The sequence below is a fragment of the Choloepus didactylus genome, chromosome 3, assembly GCF_015220235.1.
Source record: "Choloepus didactylus isolate mChoDid1 chromosome 3, mChoDid1.pri, whole genome shotgun sequence".
NCBI classification, from domain to species: Eukaryota; Metazoa; Chordata; class Mammalia; order Pilosa; family Megalonychidae; genus Choloepus; species Choloepus didactylus.
In genome coordinates this window covers 48,601,075-48,615,156 of record NC_051309.1, presented here as the reverse complement: position 1 = coordinate 48,615,156, position 14,082 = coordinate 48,601,075, and positions in this window count along the sequence as shown.

Here is a 14,082-nt window from a genome sequence, read left to right as displayed (position 1 = left end):
AAGCTCTGGGACAGAAGACCATCGACTTGGTCACTTGACTTCTTTCGATTGAACAATCTCTACCCCACATCTTCCATGGGGGGCCTCCTACTCTCGTTAGACCTCAACGCAAGCAGTACTTCTCAAATATGCCCTTTTGAACACTATCTAAAGCCATGTCCACTCACTCACTCCCAAACATCTCTTTCATTTATTCCCTCTATTATTTGAAATTACCTCATATTTATTAGTTTATGGTCTGTCTCCATATTGCCCTATCTTGCGTTCCCAAATTAAAATTATTTCAATTCCATCACAGCAAGGACCTTGTTTTTCTTGCTTAACACTGTATTCTGACATCTGGAAAACTGCCAGCCACATGGTATATACCCAGAATGAATAATGAATATGTAAATATAGCATTGATCTTAAATATACAGCTCTTACATTACTTTTCTCCTTCAACATATGTAACTGCAGCCAGTGTAACTTAAGCCTTTGAAAATTACTGGCTGGTTAGGTTTTTACTTTGCAACTGATTCCTAAAAATGTAGGAAGACACTTTTTCATTGAATAATATTTTTTAGGCTCAGTTTGCCTTATAGAACTTCACCTCCAATGGTGTAATCTGATTTAAGATTCTAGATGTGCTGTTGTTATTAACTAAGCCACATCCCAACATTTCCAGATTTACTTTACATAAAAAGTTTTTCTGTACTTGTATTGCCAAACATATTAAATACGATTATTCTGAATGTATTTTTCTCACCTGACATAAGAATAAAAAATAAATGTCATCATTGGTCAATTGTATATCTTTATGTTACTACATAATTACTAAACTCTCAGAGTAAGACAGGTTCTAAATAGGAAAGAAAAATTGACAAGAACAGATAAGAAAATGATTAAGCCAAATTTGCAAGTGGAAGTTGATAAACTGAGCAAGTATAATTTACAAAGAGCTTCACTCTTGGAGGGTTCTGCAATAGAAGAGACATTAAAAATTTTTTTTTAAATCAAGGTCACAAGGTAGTAGAAATATTAGTGAATATTTATGCAAATAGGCCTAAGTTAATAAAAAGTAGTGGACAAGTAATTAATGCCTTGTTATTTGTTTTACTTCTTATTTATTTGTTGTTTATTTGTTTACTTCACATTCTGTTCCACTCTCATTTTATTGGGCATACATACATTAATTTTGGTGGCAGAATTTACTGTGAGTCTGCCATAGCCCAGATTCTGGGCTAGATGTTATAGATATAACGGCATATATAATCGAACAAGTTTCCCACAGTTGTGGATCTTGGAGTTCAGTATACCCATTCATCAATTTCAGACTTCCTGCCTCTTCTCCTTTTGTTAGATGTAGTTAAATTTCAAAATATAATCTACTTTGTCTAAATAGCAAACTGTCTATGCTTACCTTTAAAAGAAATTTGTATGGAATCTGATGGAACAAGAGAAATCTTTGTGTTTTTTTTTTTCAGTTATCTAATTGTAAATATTTCCCCCCTCTCTAGAGTGGTCTCTGCTGTCTGATGTTCAGAGAAAACCTTTTGAAATTATAAAACCCCTAGTTTCTCAACTACTACTATTACCTCTACTTAAATATTTGTACTACTCATTCAACCTACCAGATCAAGTCCTTTGGAAGTCAATGGTGGCCCAAATTACATCTGTATCTGTTATGCTCTCTCCCCTTCTATATTTTCAATTAACTCCAACTACCTTTCTTGGACATGGCTAATAGAGTCGAGTTGGTCCATCCAGCTCCCACTTCAAAGTCTCATTTTGGTTTCTAGAATTTGAACAATGCATAAGACGTACACAGAATAAGATATTTTTTTCTCCAGTGGGAGAAATCATAATCAAAGGAGAAAAAGTCTTTTACCAGAACTTCATTTTAGAATTTATCTTTATTGTTATTTCCATAGTTATGATTTATTAACTCTTGCTATTCATTTTATGTTAATGACTCCAAATGATGCCTTATTAATTATATAATATCAAAGACTAAAATAGACTAATTCTGACATGTGAAAGACACATGTAACCAAATTTTTAATGTATTAAAGGCCAACAATTTAGTTCAATGAAAATTTTCAGAATCCTTGGAGAAAACTACACTATACACATCTTATAAAACATTACTAGCCTGGAAAGCAATGTCCAATGAATGTTAAGCTCTTTAGCTGATTTTTAACATTTTATTTTAAGTATTTTCAAATATATACAAAATAAGAGAAAGTCATATAATGGATCATGATATACCCATTGCTCAACTTCAATTCAGGGACAAACTTACCCTGTCTATGCTGGCATCAAATATCACCCTTCCCAGACTATTTTGAACAAATACCAGATATTACATTTCATCAGTAAATATTCAGCATGTATCTCTGAGATGTATAATATAATCATGAAACAATACCACACTGAAAATCATGAAAAATAATTTCTTAATATCAACAAATATGCAATCCCTAATTGTTTTTGTAATAGTTTGTTTTAATTGGGATCCAGATTAAGATCCATACTGGATCTTAATTCTCTTTTTTTTTTATTAGAGAAGTGGATTTATAGAATAATCATGCATAAAATATGGTACTTCCTTACACCATCCCACCACAATAACTTGCATTGGTATGGAACATTTGTTACAATTGATTATTGGACATTTATACAATTGTATTATTAATTAAAGTCCATGATTTAATTTACAGTTCACAGTGTAGTGCAGTTCCATGGATTTTTTAAAAAATTTATCAAATATATAATCTAACATTTCCCCTTTTAATCACATTCAGATATATATTTCAGTATTGTTAATTGCATTTCAAATGTTGTGCTACCACCACCACCATCCACTAGCAAAACCTTTCCATCATTCCAGAGGAAGCCTGCACATTTAAAGCCTTAACTTCTCATTCCATAACACAACCCTGTCTCCCTGGTAACCTATATTCTAAATTCTGACTCAATGAAGTTTGCCTATATTAATTATTTCAAAACAGTGAGATCATACAATATTTGTCCTTTTGGTCTGGCTTATTTCACTCAACATGATGTCTTCTAGGTTCATTCATGTTGTCATGTGTCAGGGCTTCATTCATTTTATGGCTGAATAATGTTTCATCGTATGTAGATACCAGATTTTATTTATCCATGTATCCATTGATGGACACTTGGGTTGCCTCCATCTTTGCCAATTGTGAATAATGCTGCTATGAACATTGGTGAAAAATATCTGGTCGAGTCCCAGCTTTCAATTCTTTTGTGTATGTACCAAGTAGTGAATTGCCATATCATATGGGATTTCTAAACTTAGCTTTCTGAGGAACTGCCAAACTGTCTTCCATAATGGCTGCACCATTTTACATTCCCATCAGCAAGAAATGAGTTCCTGTTGTTCTTCATCCTCTCCAACAATAGTACTTTTACGTATCCTTTTTTTAATAGCAGTCATTACAATGGGTGCAAAATGGTATTTCGTTGTGGATTTGATTTGCATTGCACTAATGGCTGTTGAGGTTAAGCATCTTTATATTTGCTTTCTAGACATTTGTGTATTTTCTCAGCAGAGATATCTATTCAAGTTATTTGCCCATTTTTAAGTTGGGTTTTTTGTCTTTTTTGTTGTTAACTTGAAGGATTTCTTTATATATTCTGGATAGTAACCTTTTCCAGATATGTAGCCTCCAAGTATTTTATCTCATTGTGTCATTTTACTTTCATGATAAAGTACTTTCAGGAACAAAAGTTTTTAATTTAGATGTCCCATTTATCTATTTTTTTTCTTTTGTTGCTTGTACTTTGGGTGTAAAGTGTAAGAAACCATTGCCTAACACAAGGTCCGAAAGATGCTTCTCTTAATTTTCTTTTATGAGTATTGATCTTGTACCTTACTACATTGCTTTATTCATTAGTTATAGGAGATTTGTTGTGGATTTTTAAGAATAGTCAGTAAATAGGATCATATCATCTGCAAATAGGGAATGTGGTACTTCTTCCTGTCCAAATTGAATGCCTTTTGTTTCCCTTTTGTTTCTTTTTATTGCCTAATTGCTCTGGCAAGAATTTACAGTACAGTATGGAATAATAACAATAATAGGGGGCAACCTTATCTTGTTCATGAACTCAAAGGGAAAACTTTAATTCTTTCACTGTTAAGTAGGATGTTAGCTGTGGTCTTTGCTTATATGCCTTTTATTTTGAGAAAGTTTCCTTCTGTTCCTAGTGTTTTAATGTTTTATCAAGAAGAGGTGCCGGATTTTCTCAAATGCCTTTTCTACATCAATTGAGATTATCATGCTTTTTCCTTCATTGTGTTAATGTGGTGTATTACATTAACTGATTTTGTTGTGTTGAACCAACCTTGCCAACCAGGGATAAATCCCAGCTGATTATGGTGTATAATTCTTTTAATAAACTGTTGGATTTGGTTTGGTAATATTTTGCTGAGGACTTTTGCATCAATATTCATAACAGATATTTTTCGGTAGTTTTCTTGTAGTGCCTTTTATCTGGCCTTAGTAAGAGGGTGATGTTGGCAAGAGTTTGAGCAGAATTGGAGTTAAGTCTTATTGGAATTTTTGATAGAATTCCACTGTGAAGCCACTTGGTCCTGGGCTTTTCTTTGTTCAGAGTGATCTGAATTTGCTAATCAAAAACTGTGCTCCTTAATCAGCTGTGCCCACTCCTGTTCTTGGGGAAGAGGATTTCTATGTTCCTTTCTGTTACCAGCAAGTAATCCAGAGATTGAACTCCACAGCAGCCAGCCACTAAGTGGGGAATGGGTACTAGTAGCCACTATGTGAAATGAGCAATTTACTGTCCTTTACCTTAATTTATCTTCCTTTTCTTCCCACTCTTCTATGAGTGCTGTACAGTATTCCTGTAGTCTCTAGAGTTTCAAAATATTTGTTTCACACAGTTCCTGCCTGTTTAATAGTGGTTTTGAAAGAAAGATTGAGTCCTGGACGTCCCTACTCCTCCATCTTCCCACAACCCTCTTTAATCCTCTTTTTGATCTATAGATTTCTCCTCCATATCTTACCTTTCCTTACATTTTTTGTCTTCATGGTTGAAGAAGTCATGATATTAGTCTTATGGTTTTCCCACATTGTGGATTTTACTGACTATATTCTTGAATGCTATTTAACATGTTCCTCTGTCATCTGATTCTACAATAATGTGGTGGTTAACTCTAGATGCTAGATAAAAGTAGTCTCATCTAGTCAAAGCTTCTTTATTCATCACTATAAAAAATACTGGAAATAATTCAAATGTCTATCATAGGAGACTAGTTGAATAAACTTCAGTACAAACATACACTGCAGTAACTTGCACCTGAAAAACAAATGGGGAATTCCTGTAAACAGTACTATGTGGTGATCTTCAGTATATATTGCTAAATAAAAAGCAAAATGTAAATGTATATAACATGTTACTATTTAAGAAATGTGAGATTATTATGATATATACATATATATCCAATTGTTAATATTAAAAAATGTAGATGGATATGCCATAAAATAAAAATAAAATTGAAAAGGGTTTACCTATAATGGGAGAAATGAATTGGATTGTAAGGTATGGGAAGATAGAAACTAAATTTTTGGAATTATGTATTGTTTATAATTTTTTCTTACAGACAATATAAATATTTCATATAATTATAAAATTAAGTTGATTTTTAAGAAGCAATTTCTGAAAATTGAAAGTAAAATGAAACATGCAAACCTATGTTTTGGAGATTGAAACACACACTCCCAAAAAGACATGTCAATTTCTTAATCAACATTCCTATGAATGTGAACCCATTTGTACATAGTATCATTGAATACATCAAGGTGAGTCAGGTTGTGCATATGGACCCATTTGTGAACAGGAACTTCAAAGATCCACTTTAGATGCAGCCACATTGAACCAGGGTAAACCTTAATCCATACATCTGAAGTCCATCTGGGCACAGGAAATTCAGATGAGGCCAGTCATTGGAAGCCAGATGTCATCAGAAATCAGAAAAGACACCAAGAGGGAGAGAGCGCCGTGTGCACAAGGATTGCCAGAATGCTGCGGACTCTGGGAGGAAAGCAAGCCCTGCTAATACCTTGATTTTAGACTTCCAGCCTCCATAACCATGAGATAAATTCCTGTTGCTTAACAGGATTTGAGTGGTGTTTGCCATAGCAGCCTGGGACACAAAGACACTATGTGACAGTTGGTACCATAATACACACAGGGAAAACTGATTCCAGTTCACAGTAAAGTGTTGTAATTTGGTTGCATATGTCTAGTAGAATATGCTCTTTAGTAGGAACTAAAAGTACCCAAAAAAACATAGTTTTAGTAATTAAATACTTACAGGTAGTGTTGGTATTGTATGTGGAATCTGTTGGAGTAGCGTAGGATAAAGCAAATGATAAATTATATTTGTGGCATTGAAATCAATGATGTTTTATTTGTTTGTTTTTGTCTTAGATGAAAAGAGACATTATTGTAAAGTGAATAAGGCTAAATAAAAATCCTATTGTCCTAAATTTGAATGTAGGTATCAGTGTGAATTCATGTTGTGTTTTATGTCATATGTATGTATGTGTTTGTTTGTGTATGTGTTGACTGAAAATGCCTAGAAATGAACATCCAGCAGCAGGGAGCACACCTAGCACTCAGATTTTTATCACTAAGTACAATTTCTCACTAAAATAAACCAAATTTTCTTGGAGAAATGGCAGATTCCAGGTCTGGATCAAGATATGTGTGAAATGAGCCTGGAATATCTTGTTATACCAGAAAGTAAGGAAGCCCTCCGAGACCACAAGGAATGGTTAAATGGATCCACTTAAATAGACTCCCACTGGGCCAGATGACATTTGAGCACCAATAAGAAAATACTGGAATGAATTGAAACACATTACATATGTGTAAATCCATGAGTTCATGAAAGTATGAGGAAAAGAAAAAGAAGCCACTAGTCAAATTTAAAGGCTGTTAGGTAACCGAATAATTATAGTGAAAATTGAAAAACAGGAAAACAATGTAACATTTGCCCTGCATTTTCTATAGAAACTTTGATGAGGACAAGTTTCTGTGTATAAACTAATCCAGCTAGTAAATGAAGAAGGAACAATATAAATAGAATACCATAATTAATGAATCAAAGCACTGCTCATCTGTGGCTGCTAACATCACCCACTAAAGAGAGCAACCTTGCATTATATGCCCCTGGTGGAAGTTCACCATTTTATCTACGAAGTTGTCTTGCTGAGGAAGAGGAAGAAGGAGGAGAAAAGGAAGGAAGGAATGGAAGAAGAAAGGGAGAAAAGAAAGCATTAACCATTTAAAACTTTTAATGGCAATATTCATAGCATCTCAAACTGTATAAAACACCTGCAATGCCTCAAATATTTCCAGTGAAGTAACAATATCTGGCACCTGGTTGGACCTCAAAGAAAATTGAGTGAATGAGTGAATGAATATATTTAAGATGCTTGAGATTTGGAAAGCTGCTGAAAATACATTTACAAAACTCTGAGTAGAGAATATTAGTGCTAAATTTGTTTTCCAATAAATATTGAATATGTGATTATTGATTCAGAGAAAAAATACAAAGAAATAGCAAAATGTGATTTAAGCCTTTTTCCAAGACAAAAAATATCTCATATAGAAGAAGTAGTAAAAGCTTTTAAAATGATTGTGACTCATTGGTAAATTCAGCTTACAAGATTTTCTTAAAAATAATCATAATAAAAGGCACTTCTAAAAAGAATTTTTTACAGGTTAAGGTTTGAAATTCAGTGTGGGCTACACAATGCCATGCAGGGGAGAATGAATGTACTGAGGAGATGACAAGCTCTTTGTCCACAGGGGAAGGAAAAGACTGTGTCATCCATATTCTTGCAAAAGCCATCCTGCTGGGCAGTAGCTTTGCAGTGACAACCTTCTCTGTCTACCCTCTTGGTTTCGTGTGGCTCTGATAACATAATATTGTTTCCTACTAGTCTGTAGCATTGATTCTTTTGTGATAATGTTGCAAACTCTGCCTTAGGCATTTTCTGAGGCCATCAAGAATACACATTCATATACACACACATACATACTCCCCCTTTATATGTAAGAAGACATTGTATAAACTAGCTTATGTTAAATTTAAGGCCAAATGAAAGATATGATCCCACTTCTATAAAAGTTAGGCATACTTAAAGGAACAGTTGGGCTAACTGGAAAAATTTATTGGCTTTATATGTAATTTGTAAGTAAAGTTAGAACCTCCTAATCAAGTTTAATTGCTTGATGATGCTACCTAATCACTTGCATATTATAATTGCTGAATCTATGTGGACTTCTGATTGACTCAAAAAGTTATAAAGGGTATTAATCCTGCCACAACTATCTTTGCATCCTAAGGAAAGTCTTTTCACCTCTCTGAACCTCCAATTATTTTTCTGAGGAATAAGGAAATTTTTAAATATATCATCTCCAAGTACTTCCCATTCTAGAGGGTTCTGAGTGTGTGACAACCTTTTTAACATCTTACCTCCAACACCGCAGGCAAAGCCTATATGTGCAGTGCTATGCAATCGACTCTATATCTATGTGCATTTAAGATCAGGATTACAACATGTATTTAGCACATTTTTCTGGAGATTCAAAGTGCTGGGCCATACCTACTGTTCCTTGTGCTAAAAGAAAAAAAAAAAAGAAAAAAAAAAAAAAAGAATCAGACCCAGATCCTGCCCTTGAAGACTTACAGCAGGGTGGTGACGGCAGACCAAAGTAGATAATTTTCAAAGCTCAGACTTAATAAGGTTAGAACAAAGTAACCTCCCAGAGTCAGGGAAACATTTATGTGGGTGGTGGCATTTGAACTGAATCTTTAAAGATAAACTGCAGTTCCTCTAACAACGATGAGAAAGGTCTGGTACAATTTCTCTTATATGGTTCCAAATACCTGTCACAGCTCCCTAAGAGTCACTGCTGAATCTTATTAGTTTCTATTTTCCAATGTTGACATTTATTGGCAGCTAAAAAGATCTATTGAATTCAAATGAGAATGATAATTTTCTAAATCATAGAATAACACATCCAAAAGAGGTGCAACTGAGTACTTTGGATTTATGATTACTGAATCATTACATAAATATTCCTTTTTACTTTCTGTATATTAGAGTAGACAGAGGGAAATACCTGAAATCTCTGAACTGTAATTCAGCTGCCTTAATCTCTGATAATGATTTTATAGCCCTTATCTTGTGCCCTTGTGATTGTAAAACCTTGTGACTAACCTTTATTTGTACCCATTTATCCAGATTTTCTGTTTTTGAGTCTTATCGTCATTAAAGACAGCCCCTAATTTTATTAATGAAGGGTCTTGGTCCAGCCCAGAAATAACCCACCCAACATTCAAAGTTATCTTGGTAGCCGAAGCTGGATCTAACTAAAATGAGCCCACCTGACATGTGCAGTAGCTTCGACTTTAACCTACAAGTCACCTGTACCTGATTATAATACTAAAAATCACACCCATCATCATATTAAGGCTGCCATTTTCTTACATGCATTCTGTGACTAAGCATATAGTCAACCTGTGCATGTTCAATAATTAGATCACTTCTAATTACATCATCTGGAGCCATTATGTTCATTATCCTAAAACCTGACCATCTTTTAATACTATAAAGCTATCAGAATTATTGCAGTTTGGGTAGAAAGATTTTTGGGCCAATAGGCCATTTGCTCTCCTGCTTCACACCTAGCAATAAACTCTTTCTCTCCTTAAAACCCTGGTGTCTCAGGAATTGATCATTTGAGCGCATCAGGCAAAGAATCCACTGCCTTGGTCCAGTAACAGAGACATGAAAAATATCACAGCACAAGTTCCAAATACTTAGAAGATAATGTCTCAAACCCTCTAAAAAATACATTATCTATCATTGCTTGAAGAAACATCTCAAAATTTCAAGACACCTTTAAACTTGGGCTAACTATATCCTTAGTAGCCAGTTATGGTAATAAATTATCTTGATAATCAGCACATTTTTAGTTACTGTGTCCTTATTGACTTTCAACAATGATTAAGTCCATTTCCTCTTATCCATTCTTTAAGAAGATAGGAAAAAAGGTCACCTTATTGATGATAATCCTTTATACAATTATAATAATATTAAACTTAAAAATAAAGGCAGCGGCTATGGATTTCATAGGACACAATCTCAAATACACAGAAATCCATAAAATTTGTTTTTCCTATAACATACCTTAATTTCTAAATTGAGCTCCTCTTCTCCCAATATGTTAGCTAGAATCTAATGTTGCCATTTTTGCAGCTAAAAATATTAAGTTATTCAAATGAATAAAAACCTAATTATCCTCAGTATAGGGTTTTCTCAATTTAGTCTTTTCCCCACCCTTCACCCGGCTCATGCAGAGTTATCTTATCAAACAAAAAAACTATTACAAATAGAAAACTTTTTACAGCCCAATAGCCAGAGAGAATGGCTACTTAAAAGGTGGCTTGCAAAAACCCTTAAAGAAAGAGTCCCCAAACAGATAGTGAGTACTTTGCAAATTTTCTAAGTGTTTTGAGCATTTTTTCTCAATTACTACCACCATATGATACCCAGTTATTCACAGTGTGAGATAAGATTGAATGTTTTCCATTCTTCCAGGGGGCTGTGGAGAGATCATATGGCATCGGAGACCACAACTGGGCAGGAGCAGTTGAAGCCAGACCCCAAGGTGATTTTGACCAGACAATGCAAGTCTGGCCTCAAGCTGTACGCCCAGGAGAGGGGCAGAGGGTGCTGCGCCTCAGTCCCACCTCTGCAGCTCGCTGTCCCTGCTTATGCTCTTCCTTTGTTATAAGTTTCCCAAATGCATTTAAAATTGACAGTTCACTTTCAATTTATCTCCTGTCTTGGTCTTTCTTTGGCAGTAAAAATAATCTCTTTTGAACTATGCACTTCAAAGAGCTAAATGACCCTCTGAAGGCGTTAATGTAACTCTCTAAGTATCACATTTGCAACCAAAGGGCAACAAACCTCAGGAAGAATCAAAGTGAAAAACTTTTATGGAGCATTCTCAGACAGTTGTTGATAAGATTATATGACTCTGAAAGAAAGAAATTCAAAGGTAGTGCTCATTATTTCTATTATTGGTAAAGCTGTGGAGGGTCATGTCCATTATGCAGGTGCAGAAGTGACAGGCTTAGAGTCTAATTCATGATTATAACTTTGGCCATACACTCTGATTTAATATCAAAACTAATTAAATATTTTAAACACACCACCCCCCACCCCAACCCCGGTTTTCAGATGGGTGTTCTAATACATATTTTTAAGTAAAAGAAAGAGAAAAACTTTCTAATCATTACATTAACGTCCATTTCTTTATGTTTGGGGTCATTTCTTAGTATATCTGAGACTGTTCAGGTTATGTCACACCCATTAGAATAGTCTTATAATAATTTTTCAATGAAATAGTTTTAAATATTTCAATAATGAAGTCTATTTAAAAGGGTCTAAGATGAGCCTGCTTTCCATTGCACTTTATTTAGAAAATCAGGGACTAGTGAGTTTCATGGTATATATACATACATACTTATTCTATTTCCTTGATTATATAACCAGCTACAACAGTGGCTTTCAAACTTTAGCCTTTTGAGAATCACCTGGAGGCTTGTGGAAACACAGACACCGGGGCCCGCCCCAGATGACCAAGTCTGTGATGAGACTTGATAATTTGCATTTCTAGGTGATACTGATGCTATTGATGTGGGGCCACATTTGAAATACACTGAATTAAATGACAGGAACTATGTTAGTTTAAATTTCTCTGTAGAAATAATTAAATGTAGACAATCTTAATAAACTTGAGCATAAGATGAACACAGAAACTGATGTGAACAAAGCATAGCCTCAGGGGGGAACCGATATTACCAGAAACTAAAAAAATGAATAAATGGATCATATTACTGAATTAATATAGGAGGTTTATTATCAGTAAGGTAATATGGTATCAGCTGTCTATGACAACAAGTGAAACGTAATCAGAATTGGCAAAGCAACAATACACTGTGTCAGACCAAACCAGCTGGGAGTTTACCATATACAATTTGCTGATATAAAATGAATAAATCTCACTACTATACCTCTGACCCAATAAACTTTCTACAGATAACACTCTGAAAATGCTGATCTTAAATCCATATTCCAATTTTCATATAGGTTATATGAGACCGTAAAAGTAATATACACTAGTTAATTTGTTCTCTATCATATTATTTAATAATGCTACCTATTACTTTGTGATCACACCATTTTTTTTCAGCCTTAACAATACCCTGATAGAAACAATGAGAAAAAGCATGACTTTATATCTATAAACAAACAAACAAAAAAAATCTCAAGATGACAAATCTCCAGTCATCTGCCCTGCAAAGCTCATTCTTCATAAGGGCTAATTAGAAACCCTTATCTAGAACAGTCCATCCCCATGCCTGGAAAAAGAATTCCCATAAGTAGGATTTCTTCTGTTCAACATGGCCTAACTAAATGGGGTCAGACTATCTCTTTTTTTCTTAGCAACAGACAGGAAAACCAAGATTGTACTATGCATTCACTACTGAGAATGGTCAGTCATATCAATATAGGTAGGTTTTCCCCCTCTTATGGTATCAGAGTGTACTGCAAGCAGTATGATTGAAAAACAAAAGTAATAAACATATGTGAGTTAACAACTGCTCACTAAAGAAATGTTTAAATCCAATATTACTAAATTTGTAGCTAAGAAAAAGCAATTGAGCCAATAAAGTTTAGGTCTCAGCATCTACTGATTAGGTATAAGAGTAAAAATCTTAATGGGACATACAGCGATTTAGCAACCTTTGAGGTTATTGGTTTGCAAGGGTAGCTAAACAACGTAAGAGGACCAATTCCTGATCAAGGGGTGGAGAATATCATTCTTATTCAAACAACACTTTGAGACATGGCCATCCATTTTAGCTCCCTTTTGAACAAGCTACTGTACCTGAGGGCCCAGTCTTCACCAAGTGAACCTACTAGCTATCAACATAACAGAGAAAAATGCAGTTTAGTGTATTTAAATAGCAGGTATTGCACATGCAGGAATAAGATAGTTCTTTAAGAATTCAGGTGATACTTACTCGAATCCCAATAATTGGGCAATTATGCCCCACAAGTCTTTGATCTAATTCATTCAGGAAATGTCACATCTACTGTCCATGGCTCATTCTCTTAGCTATACCTAAGTTTTCCTATTTCCAAAGCATTTTTGTTGTGAAAATTAGAAATTAGTTATAGCTGCCCTCAAGGAGCTTGCAGACTGCAGAATACAGTGATACAACAAACATAGAGAAAACAGAAAAGGGCAACTCTGTTAAACATCCATTATGCTATGCATAGTATTGGACCTAAACATACAGTATATGATTTAATTATAAAAATAGTACTAAAGTTAGGAATGGTATCTATTATCCCAATTTCACAGATGAGATAAGTGAGGTCTAGGAAAGAAGTGGAATAATATATGTGCAAGTTCATACAACAAGAGCTAGGGAAAGCAAGAATTTGAACGCCAGGCTTCTAGTTTTTGTCTTAAAAAAAAAACTTTTTATTTCAAAATAGTTTGACTCAAAAGAAGTTGCAGAAAGTTATGCTTCCCCCAGCTTCCCTCAATACAATATCTTATTTCCATAACCATAGTGCACTGTGCATTGCCAAACCTAAAAATGATTGACATTTGTACCTTACTAACTCAGGGTCAGACCGTATCCAGATTTCACCAGTTTCTATATGTACTTGTGTATGTGTATGTGTGTGTGTGTGTGCGTATTTGGTTCTATGACATTTTATCCCATGTGTAGATTCATTTAACCATCACCAAAATCACAGTACAGAACTTCTTTCTCACTGCAAAGAAATTACCTCATTTACCCCTCCCAACCCTAACCCTAGGCAACCACCAATTTGTTCTTTCACTGTAATTCTCTTATATAATCCAGGCCTTTTTGATACCAAAGCCCATGAGACTGCTACAAGAATGGTATCTTTTTTCTTAAATATTATTTGCATTCTTTAACAA